Source organism: Eleutherodactylus coqui, unplaced genomic scaffold, assembly GCF_035609145.1.
Source record: "Eleutherodactylus coqui strain aEleCoq1 unplaced genomic scaffold, aEleCoq1.hap1 HAP1_SCAFFOLD_101, whole genome shotgun sequence".
In the NCBI taxonomy this organism is placed as follows: Eukaryota; Metazoa; Chordata; class Amphibia; order Anura; family Eleutherodactylidae; genus Eleutherodactylus; species Eleutherodactylus coqui.
This window is the reverse complement of record NW_027102216.1, coordinates 203593-216647: the sequence shown is the minus strand read 5'-3', so window position 1 is coordinate 216647 and position 13055 is coordinate 203593. Positions and strand designations below refer to the sequence as shown.

Below are 13055 nucleotides of genomic sequence, written 5' to 3'. Positions count from 1 at the left end.
AATATTATATTGTGGACAGGAAAAACTTTCCTATTTTATCAAGAAAATGGCTTTTAAGGGAATGGAACTCCATTATATAGTGCCACCAAGTGCCCTTTTATGTGTTTTTTAATGTGAATTTTAACAACATGTAAGGTATGTTTTGAATGTTTTTTATGGTATGTTTTAAATATGTTCTATAATGTGTTTTAAATGTACTATCTGTTCTTATCAGTTTAATATCTGATACGTCCCCTATCTGGGGACCATATATTAAATGGATTTTTAGAACAGGGAGCTGGAAAAAGAGCTTGCTCTGTCCACTCCACGCATTGACCTGGTATTGCAGTACCTCCAGGACCGGTGCACCCCCTTTCCTACAGCAGTTTCCAAAAGCAGAAAAACAAAACTGACGAGCAAGAGGTGCAGCGCAGCTGTGGCGGCTGCTGCTACCACCACCCAAGCACTTTGATTGACACTCAGCCCGTCTGCTCGCAACATTGTATCCACTGAGCAGCTGCGTCTGCCAGAGTGTGCACAGCACAGGTACAACTGGAAGCAAAACAACACACACACCAGTTCATATGGCAGCCGCACTCTATAGTTCGTACCTACCGCTGCGCTAATAGCCAAGTTGGAAACATCGGGCAGGCACAGCGTATCCTGGCAGCCTGCGTCTGTATGCTTCACGTATTCGGGTCATGGGTGTATGTGCAGGGGGCCCGGAGCCCCAGGGGGCCCATAAAGTCTCTCTTCCCCACATTGTAAACCAATGCTATCAATGAAGCTTTATAGTTTGGGGGCCCAGTTCCAGACTTTGTACTCGGGCCCCGCAGCTTCAAGTTACACCTCCAGATCAGGATAATGCTAGGCCATTCCAACCAGCCTGTGTGTGTGACCTGCAGTCGCTGGTAGTCGAAAAGCGGCCGGCCCCGGATGCGCGCTTCAGAGTGGACAGACAGCAGCGGACCCCCAATCACACAGGCCCAAGGCTTGCTATGTAGCACGGAATACCTCATTGGACTGCAGCACTCCACGCGGGCTGAGATACACGCTCCACGTGGGATGGGCAGTATTCGTCCATGAAGATCCAGGCCAACGTTTAGAGATGGAGCAACACTCGGGGAGCAAAGAACTCCAACGAACGGACGTCTACTTTACAAGGATGTATTGCTTTATTCAATGCATGGACACAGAAACAGTTCAACCGCTCGATTACAGACCGCAGTCAATACAGTAAAGAAAGAAATGTGTCTGTTTAATGTAAACTTGCATGGAGCTCGTTTGTCAGCCACTGACTGACTGAATGCTGAAACGTGGTCTAACGTTACATGCACCACCAGGGATAAGGCCTTGCCTATAAGCATTCCCCAGCTGGCAAAAACGGAACCTCCCTGCCTATTCCTCACCATGGAAGAACGGAACCTACCTTTTTTTAAAAAAAAGAAAGCCACAGCAGCAGCCAACTAGATTTTGGTAGGCCGCTGTCTCCCCCTTGTGTGCTGCATAAAAAATGCACTCCACTAAAAATAACAATGATCCACGAAATAGAGCGTATGGAGAGAACGAGGCTTCTAGATGAGCTGTCAGGCTATGATAAATTGTATCACACCTGGGCGATATGGATAGATGCCCGGAGCTCACCCCTATTTACCAAGTGGTTACAGACAGGGACATGTGAGTAACACGTTTAAACCACAATTGTAAAGAGAAACAACAATTCCGGAGCCCGCCCCCCCCCCCCCTTTTTGTTTTATTTTCTCTTTCTCCCGTGTCATAGATACCTACCCTCCCTTACCACTCCCCCCCCCCCTTACCCTCCCCTCATTCCCCTGTTTGTAGACCTTATAAAATATCACAGACAAACATGATATAGTTCAACTCGAAATTGATTTATTAAGTTTCATTGTCAAAGTTATTTTTACATTGCTTTGAGATAAGGCAAAAGTTTCCCCCCCTCCATGAAACCAATAAAACCTATATTGAATAAAATAAAAATGATGCAGTTACCGGTAGTTCTGCAGCTTCTTGGTGGAAATAAAGACCATCTCCCGTCTCCCAGCTGCAGCAGAGACTGACTGAAATGGCTGCCAAGCCCGGTATTAATGCTTCTAAATTGATGACATCACAAAGGAGTGACATCGTCAGCCTTCCAAACACCTGGCTCAATTGCATACAGTATGTATGTATGTATGCATGTATGTGAGTCTATCTATCTATCTATCTATCTATCTATCTATCTATCTATCTTTATTAATTATGTAGAATATAGATATGGATTATTTCTAATTTACAGATTTTGTAGATATAGATTAAAGATAGATTTAAGATTGTATGTGTGTGTGTATATGTGTGTATGTGTGTGTGTGTGTGTGTGTGTGTGTGTGTATGTATGTATGTATGTATGTATGTATATATATATATATAATGTATATATGTAAAAAAAATATAAAATCTGTAGGTATGTATGTATGTATGGCGGGCGGGCAAAAAAGGCCTGCTGTATGTTTTTAAGTTCTTCGGATGACCATGCCGCTCTAATATTCTCCTTACTAGGGTCTACTAATGCTGGCCCAGGGGAAGGCAATAAAGCCCTATGGGGCCGAAGCCAATTTCCCTTATTTTAGGTAAAAAGTTTCCATCCGTCCCTACTCGAAATGCGGCTGGCCGAAGAGATCCCTCCAACCGACCGGCCGACGCACCTTCAGAGACAAACTAGTGCTTGCTTCTAGTGTCATCGCCGGCTTAACCCTCGTTTGTAGGGAGCTGACGAGTCCTGCAGCAGCAGGCTCTGCAAGCCTAGGATGCGTGAGCACGGTGCAAGAGGAAGGACTGAGGGTGTGAGGCTGGGCGCGGTTGAGAAGGCGTGGGGCGGGGCTATGGAAAGTTTTACTAGCTCTCCCAGCTGCCTGGGTGCATTGTGGGTGCGCCCAGAGTGCTGGCTGAGCGTGTTGCCTCAAGCCTTGGAAGTGGAGTTGGGCGGACCGGGCTACAGGTGAAACCCATTTCGGGTTATCGCTTCTCGGCCTTTTGGCTAAGATCAAGTGTAGTATCTGTTCTTATCAGTTTAATATCTGATACGTCCCCTATCTGGGGACCATATATTAAATGGATTTTTAGAACAGGGAGCTGGAAAAAGAGCTTGCTCTGTCCACTCCACGCATTGACCTGGTATTGCAGTACCTCCAGGACCGGTGCACCCCCTTTCCTACAGCAGTTTCCAAAAGCAGAAAAACAAAACTGACGAGCAAGAGGTGCAGCGCAGCTGTGGCGGCTGCTGCTACCACCACCCAAGCACTTTGATTGACACTCAGCCCGTCTGCTCGCAACATTGTATCCACTGAGCAGCTGCGTCTGCCAGAGTGTGCACAGCACAGGTACAACTGGAAGCAAAACAACACACACACCAGTTCATATGGCAGCCGCACTCTATAGTTCGTACCTACCGCTGCGCTAATAGCCAAGTTGGAAACATCGGGCAGGCACAGCGTATCCTGGCAGCCTGCGTCTGTATGCTTCACGTATTCGGGTCATGGGTGTATGTGCAGGGGGCCCGGAGCCCCAGGGGGCCCATAAAGTCTCTCTTCCCCACATTGTAAACCAATGCTATCAATGAAGCTTTATAGTTTGGGGGCCCAGTTCCAGACTTTGTACTCGGGCCCCGCAGCTTCAAGTTACACCTCCAGATCAGGATAATGCTAGGCCATTCCAACCAGCCTGTGTGTGTGACCTGCAGTCGCTGGTAGTCGAAAAGCGGCCGGCCCCGGATGCGCGCTTCAGAGTGGACAGACAGCAGCGGACCCCCAATCACACAGGCCCAAGGCTTGCTATGTAGCACGGAATACCTCATTGGACTGCAGCACTCCACGCGGGCTGAGATACACGCTCCACGTGGGATGGGCAGTATTCGTCCATGAAGATCCAGGCCAACGTTTAGAGATGGAGCAACACTCGGGGAGCAAAGAACTCCAACGAACGGACGTCTACTTTACAAGGATGTATTGCTTTATTCAATGCATGGACACAGAAACAGTTCAACCGCTCGATTACAGACCGCAGTCAATACAGTAAAGAAAGAAATGTGTCTGTTTAATGTAAACTTGCATGGAGCTCGTTTGTCAGCCACTGACTGACTGAATGCTGAAACGTGGTCTAACGTTACATGCACCACCAGGGATAAGGCCTTGCCTATAAGCATTCCCCAGCTGGCAAAAACGGAACCTCCCTGCCTATTCCTCACCATGGAAGAACGGAACCTACCTTTTTTTAAAAAAAAGAAAGCCACAGCAGCAGCCAACTAGATTTTGGTAGGCCGCTGTCTCCCCCTTGTGTGCTGCATAAAAAATGCACTCCACTAAAAATAACAATGATCCACGAAATAGAGCGTATGGAGAGAACGAGGCTTCTAGATGAGCTGTCAGGCTATGATAAATTGTATCACACCTGGGCGATATGGATAGATGCCCGGAGCTCACCCCTATTTACCAAGTGGTTACAGACAGGGACATGTGAGTAACACGTTTAAACCACAATTGTAAAGAGAAACAACAATTCCGGAGCCCGCCCCCCCCCCCCCCTTTTTGTTTTATTTTCTCTTTCTCCCGTGTCATAGATACCTACCCTCCCTTACCACTCCCCCCCCCCCTTACCCTCCCCTCATTCCCCTGTTTGTAGACCTTATAAAATATCACAGACAAACATGATATAGTTCAACTCGAAATTGATTTATTAAGTTTCATTGTCAAAGTTATTTTTACATTGCTTTGAGATAAGGCAAAAGTTTCCCCCCCTCCATGAAACCAATAAAACCTATATTGAATAAAATAAAAATGATGCAGTTACCGGTAGTTCTGCAGCTTCTTGGTGGAAATAAAGACCATCTCCCGTCTCCCAGCTGCAGCAGAGACTGACTGAAATGGCTGCCAAGCCCGGTATTAATGCTTCTAAATTGATGACATCACAAAGGAGTGACATCGTCAGCCTTCCAAACACCTGGCTCAATTGCATACAGTATGTATGTATGTATGCATGTATGTGAGTCTATCTATCTATCTATCTATCTATCTATCTATCTATCTATCTATCTTTATTAATTATGTAGAATATAGATATGGATTATTTCTAATTTACAGATTTTGTAGATATAGATTAAAGATAGATTTAAGATTGTATGTGTGTGTGTATATGTGTGTATGTGTGTGTGTGTGTGTGTGTGTGTGTGTGTGTGTGTGTGTGTATGTATGTATGTATGTATGTATGTATATATATATATATAATGTATATATGTAAAAAAAATATAAAATCTGTAGGTATGTATGTATGTATGGCGGGCGGGCAAAAAAGGCCTGCTGTATGTTTTTAAGTTCTTCGGATGACCATGCCGCTCTAATATTCTCCTTACTAGGGTCTACTAATGCTGGCCCAGGGGAAGGCAATAAAGCCCTATGGGGCCGAAGCCAATTTCCCTTATTTTAGGTAAAAAGTTTCCATCCGTCCCTACTCGAAATGCGGCTGGCCGAAGAGATCCCTCCAACCGACCGGCCGACGCACCTTCAGAGACAAACTAGTGCTTGCTTCTAGTGTCATCGCCGGCTTAACCCTCGTTTGTAGGGAGCTGACGAGTCCTGCAGCAGCAGGCTCTGCAAGCCTAGGATGCGTGAGCACGGTGCAAGAGGAAGGACTGAGGGTGTGAGGCTGGGCGCGGTTGAGAAGGCGTGGGGCGGGGCTATGGAAAGTTTTACTAGCTCTCCCAGCTGCCTGGGTGCATTGTGGGTGCGCCCAGAGTGCTGGCTGAGCGTGTTGCCTCAAGCCTTGGAAGTGGAGTTGGGCGGACCGGGCTACAGGTGAAACCCATTTCGGGTTATCGCTTCTCGGCCTTTTGGCTCAGATCAAGTGTAAGGCTCGGTCTGTGCTGGAGGAGCGATCTGGGTGCGCCCAGTTTTTTTGCTTGGAGCGGCATCTTTTTCCTGTGGTTTTTGGACCGACAGCTGACCCCTGAAAATGTTTGGCATGAAGAATTCCATACGCTTTGAAGTTGCGCCAGGAGATTACAACAAGAACACTGTCGTCTTTATCGTCAGAGATATTCTCCTGGAGAAGATGAAGGTTCCTAAAGCAGCCATCTACAGCGTGCAGGACTTTCCACGGCAGGGTATGTACGATGTGACTTTTACAGAGGAACATATCTGCCTAAATGTTTATGAATGGCTCAGAAAGCACAAGGACATTGACTTGTTGGATGGAGTTAGGATCACTCCGTTGTTTGGCATCCACGAAAAGCCAGTTTTGGTGCATGTCTACAACCCCTTCACTGAGGTTGAACTAGTTAAAAGCTTTTTAAGAAGATATTGCGACCAGGTGAGGGGTGGAGACAAGCAGATGAACATTTTAGGCATATTCAACTGCAAGTACAAGTTCTATTGCAGATTTAGACAGAGTGCAGACAGCATTGGAGGTGTGAAGCACCCACCGGCCAACTTCACAATTGCTGGACATAGAGGCTATTTGTCTTATCCGGGGCAACCCACTTACTGCCGCAATTGCTTCGAGTTTGGGCATGTAAAAACTGAATGCACGAAAGGGCAAGTATGCAGAAACTGCCAGGAAGAGGGTCATCACGCTGGTAATTGCCCGCAACCAAAGCGGTGTGACTTTTGTGGCTCTAGCGATCATATGTTTAAAGATTGCACTGCGAGCATAAGGCCCAGAATGGGAGGAGAGAGGGAAGAGGTGCCAGAGCAGGAGAGAGCTGGTAAATCTCCTGGCATACAGAGGAAGGTTGAAAACCCCAAAAGTGTGCAGGCTGAAGCTGCAGGGCCTGCTGAGGTATCTGGAGCCGTAGGGGCCCCAAAAGTGTCTGAGGTTCCAAAAACGTCTGAGACTGCAAAATTGTCTGAGGCCACAAAAACTGAAACTGCAAAAATATCTTGGGCTGCAGTGGCTGCTAAGGCACCTGTGGAGGCTGGAGTGTCTGGAGCTGCTAGGGCACCAGGGGTTGCTAAAGTGTCCAAAGCAACTAAAATGTCCAGAGCAACTAAAGCGCCGGTGGCAAGTAAAACGCCTGTAGTTTCCAAACCACCTGAGGTCGTTAAAGTGTCTGAGGCAGCAGAAATGCCTGAAGCTGTGGAGGTATCTGAGGCCCAGGTGTCTAAGATAATTAGACACCTGGAGGAAGTAATTGAAGGGGTGGAGAGTCCAGTACATCCCTCAGACCCAGAGAACATTGCAAGCTTCTCCTCACCAGAGACTTCCCTGTGTAAGAGGGAGGGTGGTGGGGATTCTGAAAGCTCAAGTGATGAAGAGTTCGCAAAAGTGGTGGGGGACTCTGCTAAAAAACGAAAGTGTGAGAGGAGTAAAGAAAAGCCCATGGAAACCGGCGACCCGCTGGAAAAAGTGGCGCAGGACCTTGTCCTTACTACTGATAGTGGTGAAGACTTATAAATGAATCTTTGCATAGGGTACTCACCCTGATGTATTTAAGCAGTATGAAAATGAGGATGTAATATGGGTTTTACCATTTGCTCACAAAATGTCCGGGTGTTTACCAGTAGGGCCAGGAGGACGGCCATACTGAGTTTTCTCAGACAGGAGAATGCGGATGTGTACTGTCTGCAAGAATGTGGGATTACTGGTGATATAAAACCTGATGAATGGCCTTGTGGGACATGTATATGGTCGGGTAGTAAGACAAACAGAAATGATGGGGTAGGCATATTGCTTAAGTCGGGGGAGGTGCAGTTAGACAGCTACACAGTAATCGAGGTGGGGAGGTGTCTGTCAGCGGTACTGATATATAAAAACACTAAGTTTTTGTTGGTAAATATTTATGCTCCCAGCAGTAAGAATGAGAGAAAACTTTTATTTGAAAAAATTAAATTGTTTATTCAGGGCAGAATGCCAGTAATTATAGTCGGTGATGTGAACTGCGACCTGGACAAGAAGGCTTTTGATTTGTCTGGGAAGGTTTTGTCAGAGATTGTTTCTGATTATAGGTTGCAAGATATGCAGATTTTATGTAACATTAACCCCAAATTATGTACGTACCATGCTGATAGAGGGGGCCTTCATTCCCGGTTGGATTATTGTTTTGTTTCAGAGAATATCATACCGTTAAGTTACCAACAAAAACCAGTTATTTTTTCGGATCATGAGTGTTTGCTGTGTGGTGTGGATGTGAATGTGAGAGGGGTACATGGGAGGGGGCTGTGGAAACTCAATATAAGTCATCTGGAGAGTGAGGATGTGAGAAAGGAGTATGAGTGTCTGTATAACAGGTGGTGTGAGAGGAAAAACAAGTTTGCTAATATTCTGCAGTGGTGGGATTGGGTAAAAAAGAAGACTAAAGCATATTTCAAGTCTTTGGGATATAAACTGGCAGCAAGAAGGCGGGAGGAGTACACAAAACTAAACACACGTCTAAGTTTTTTGGAGAGAATGAGAGAGAATGGTGTGGATGTGCAGGATGAGTTGGTGAGTGTGAGGAGAGAAATTAATAGGTATATGACAGAAAAAGGCAGAAGCATCATATACAGGGCCAAACTGGAAAAGATGGAGTATGGAGAGAAATGCTCTAGGTTTTTCTTTAAAAAGGTCTTTGCAAAGAAACCAACAATAGAGGTGGTGGCGAAAGAGGATGGATGTGAGGTGAGTGGGGATGGTGTGAGTGAGGAAGTGGCTGCGTTCTATGAGGATCTGTATGCGGTGAAAGAGAGGGATGAGAGTTTGGAGAGTGAGGTGCTGAGTGTGCTAGAGAGTAAGCTTGGAGAGGGAGAGAGAGCGTCTGTGATGAGAGACATATCTATGGATGAGGTGGAGAGAGTGGTACAAGGAATGGCTGTGAATAAGACGCCTGGTGAGGATGGGTTGCCTGTGGAATTCTATCGTCTGTTGTGGAAGGTGGTGGGAGTGGATGTGTGTGCGGTGTGTAAGTATATGTGGGAGAATGTGGAAGTGGCTGAGAGTATGCGTGGGGGAGTGATTGTGTTGATACCAAAAAAAGGAAGCCTGAAAAGTCTGAAAAATTGGAGGCCCATCACGTTACTTAACTGTGATTACAAGATTTATGCGAAGATAGTGGCCAACAGAATGAGAGATGTGGTTGAATGTGTGGTGAGTGAAGAGCAATTTTGTGCGGTGCCTGGTAGAAGAGTGCAAGAGAGTCTGGTGTTGTTGAGAGATGTGTTGTGGGATTGTAAGAGTAGAGAGAAGAGTGTGTATGTTGTGTCTATAGACTTTGAAAAGGCGTATGATAGATTGTCTCATAGTTTTTTGTTTAGAGTGTTGTTACGAATGGGTTTCCCGAGTGATTTTGTGTGGAGAGTTCAGAGTTTGTATAATGGAATGTATAGCAGAGTGTTGGTGAATGGATGTGTGGGGAGAAAGGTGAATGGATGTTCTGGGGTGCGGCAGGGCTGTCCGCTGTCCGCAGTCGCCTTTATCTGTGCGATTGAGCCATTGTTGTGCCTGTTGAGAAAGGACAAAGTTGTGAGAGGGATTCATATTCCAGGAAGTGGTGGGAAAGAGTTAAAAGTGTGTGCGTATATGGACGATGTGTGTGTGGTGTGCGAGTCAGAGAGTGCTGTGCGTAGAGTCAAGTTGTTAGCGTCTATTTTTTGTGGTGCGTCTGCTTTTAGAGTGAATTGGTCAAAGAGTGAATGTAAGGTGTTTGGGGAGGTAGGTGGAGTGAGAGATTTAGGTTTGAATGTAGTGTCTGGGCCAATGAAAATTCTGGGGGTCATGTTTAATGACTCTGTGGATGGTAAAGAGAGTTGGGAGGCAGCAAAGGAAAGAGTGGAGAAACGGTTGACCTTCTGGAGGATGAGAGATCTTAGTCTCCTGGGAAAAATAGTAGTGATCAAGAGTATTGTTCTGCCAATCTTTTTGTATGTGGCAATGATCTTCCCGCCTGACTATATGAGGCTCAGGAGTTTAAATAGGATTCTATTTGTTTTTTTCTGGGGATCTAAGATGGAGCGCTTGAAAAGAGAGACTGTGGTGAAGAACTGGAGGAATGGTGGTATGAGTTTCCCGAACCTAGAAGTTTATTTTGGAGTGAATGGATTAGTTTTTTTGTTGGCTGTGATTGAGAGAGAGAGAAAGGTGTCGTGTATGATGAGATATTTGGCTGGGCGACTGTTTGTAAGGTTAAAGTGGTGCAGGAATGACTTGAGTAAGCCTGTTGCATTCGTGGTTCCAAAGTGGTATGAGTGGATTGTAAAGTTTGTAGAGAAGTATGAGTTGAGTGAAGTGGAAGTGAGTATGCTCCGAAATAAACGTCTGCTTGTGAGAATGATTGAGAGTAGGGAAAGGGTGAGTGAGATAAATCTGGTTGGTGGAAGGAATGTGCAGAGAGTATGGGCGAAAGTGAGAATGGATGGAATGACTGGCAGACAGAAAGAAATTGTATGGCAGAGCTTGCATGGCGTACTACCTGTGAGAGAATTCCAGAGGAGTAGAGGTCTGATAGCAAGAGAGACCTGTCCTAGAGTCCAGTGTGGAGGCAGCGAGAGTATAGTCCACTTATTCTGGAATTGTGCCTATGCCCAGAAAGTGGTGAAAAAATTAGGACCGCTCTGTAAAGAGTTAACAGGCATTCAGTTTCTATCTTTTGAGGTACTGATGTTTGGATTAGGTGCGAGTGATGGAGTGAAAGAAAGATTGTTGTGGTTGTTTTTGTCATGTGTGAAAGAAGTGCTGTGGGATGTGAGGAACGTGTATGTGTATAAAAGAGAAGAGCTGAGTGTGAATGCGAGTGTAAGAATGGTGCTAGGGAAGTTATTCATATGCTACCTATGGGATAAGAGGAGGAGGGGGGTGGATGCGGAGGGCGTTTGGAAGGTGAAGAAGTGGATTCAACTTGTTGGATTGTAAAAATAATGTTTTTTCTTTGTGATATTGTTTTTTGTTACTGTGAAAAATAAGAACAGTAATAAAGCCTGATGATGAAAGGGATGAACGTTGCAGTAAATATGCAATGACAGTTTACTTGAAAGTAAAGTAAAGTAAGTTTTCAACCCAATCTGAGGGTATAAAAAAAAAAAAAAAATCTGTTCTTATCAGTTTAATATCTGATACGTCCCCTATCTGGGGACCATATATTAAATGGATTTTTAGAACAGGGAGCTGGAAAAAGAGCTTGCTCTGTCCACTCCACGCATTGACCTGGTATTGCAGTACCTCCAGGACCGGTGCACCCCCTTTCCTACAGCAGTTTCCAAAAGCAGAAAAACAAAACTGACGAGCAAGAGGTGCAGCGCAGCTGTGGCGGCTGCTGCTACCACCACCCAAGCACTTTGATTGACACTCAGCCCGTCTGCTCGCAACATTGTATCCACTGAGCAGCTGCGTCTGCCAGAGTGTGCACAGCACAGGTACAACTGGAAGCAAAACAACACACACACCAGTTCATATGGCAGCCGCACTCTATAGTTCGTACCTACCGCTGCGCTAATAGCCAAGTTGGAAACATCGGGCAGGCACAGCGTATCCTGGCAGCCTGCGTCTGTATGCTTCACGTATTCGGGTCATGGGTGTATGTGCAGGGGGCCCGGAGCCCCAGGGGGCCCATAAAGTCTCTCTTCCCCACATTGTAAACCAATGCTATCAATGAAGCTTTATAGTTTGGGGGCCCAGTTCCAGACTTTGTACTCGGGCCCCGCAGCTTCAAGTTACACCTCCAGATCAGGATAATGCTAGGCCATTCCAACCAGCCTGTGTGTGTGACCTGCAGTCGCTGGTAGTCGAAAAGCGGCCGGCCCCGGATGCGCGCTTCAGAGTGGACAGACAGCAGCGGACCCCCAATCACACAGGCCCAAGGCTTGCTATGTAGCACGGAATACCTCATTGGACTGCAGCACTCCACGCGGGCTGAGATACACGCTCCACGTGGGATGGGCAGTATTCGTCCATGAAGATCCAGGCCAACGTTTAGAGATGGAGCAACACTCGGGGAGCAAAGAACTCCAACGAACGGACGTCTACTTTACAAGGATGTATTGCTTTATTCAATGCATGGACACAGAAACAGTTCAACCGCTCGATTACAGACCGCAGTCAATACAGTAAAGAAAGAAATGTGTCTGTTTAATGTAAACTTGCATGGAGCTCGTTTGTCAGCCACTGACTGACTGAATGCTGAAACGTGGTCTAACGTTACATGCACCACCAGGGATAAGGCCTTGCCTATAAGCATTCCCCAGCTGGCAAAAACGGAACCTCCCTGCCTATTCCTCACCATGGAAGAACGGAACCTACCTTTTTTTAAAAAAAAGAAAGCCACAGCAGCAGCCAACTAGATTTTGGTAGGCCGCTGTCTCCCCCTTGTGTGCTGCATAAAAAATGCACTCCACTAAAAATAACAATGATCCACGAAATAGAGCGTATGGAGAGAACGAGGCTTCTAGATGAGCCGTCAGGCTATGATAAATTGTATCACACCTGGGCGATATGGATAGATGCCCGGAGCTCACCCCTATTTACCAAGTGGTTACAGACAGGGACATGTGAGTAACACGTTTAAACCACAATTGTAAAGAGAAACAACAATTCCGGAGCCCGCCCCCCCCCCCCCCCTTTTTGTTTTATTTTCTCTTTCTCCCGTGTCATAGATACCTACCCTCCCTTACCACTCCCCCCCCCCCTTACCCTCCCCTCATTCCCCTGTTTGTAGACCTTATAAAATATCACAGACAAACATGATATAGTTCAACTCGAAATTGATTTATTAAGTTTCATTGTCAAAGTTATTTTTACATTGCTTTGAGATAAGGCAAAAGTTTCCCCCCCTCCATGAAACCAATAAAACCTATATTGAATAAAATAAAAATGATGCAGTTACCGGTAGTTCTGCAGCTTCTTGGTGGAAATAAAGACCATCTCCCGTCTCCCAGCTGCAGCAGAGACTGACTGAAATGGCTGCCAAGCCCGGTATTAATGCTTCTAAATTGATGACATCACAAAGGAGTGACATCGTCAGCCTTCCAAACACCTGGCTCAATTGCATACAGTATGTATGTATGTATGCATGTATGTGAGTCTATCTATCTATCTATCTATCTATCTATCTATCTATCTATCTA

General features: G+C 46.0%; 3 non-coding genes across 3 annotated transcripts; all 3 read left to right on the top strand.

Annotated features, from left to right (window-relative positions):
* The first annotated feature begins 165 nt into the window (after positions 1-165).
* On the top strand, positions 166-353 carry LOC136599535 (U2 spliceosomal RNA). Its single transcript, XR_010789083.1, has one exon. It is a non-coding gene; the product is annotated as a U2 spliceosomal RNA (small nuclear RNA).
* Positions 354-2993: 2640 nt separating this feature from the next.
* On the top strand, positions 2994-3184 carry LOC136599581 (U2 spliceosomal RNA). Its single transcript, XR_010789120.1, has one exon. It is a non-coding gene; the product is annotated as a U2 spliceosomal RNA (small nuclear RNA).
* A 7796-nt stretch (positions 3185-10980) lies between these two features.
* On the top strand, positions 10981-11176 carry LOC136599562 (U2 spliceosomal RNA). The gene has a single exon (XR_010789106.1). It is a non-coding gene; the product is annotated as a U2 spliceosomal RNA (small nuclear RNA).
* Positions 11177-13055: the final 1879 nt, after the last annotated feature.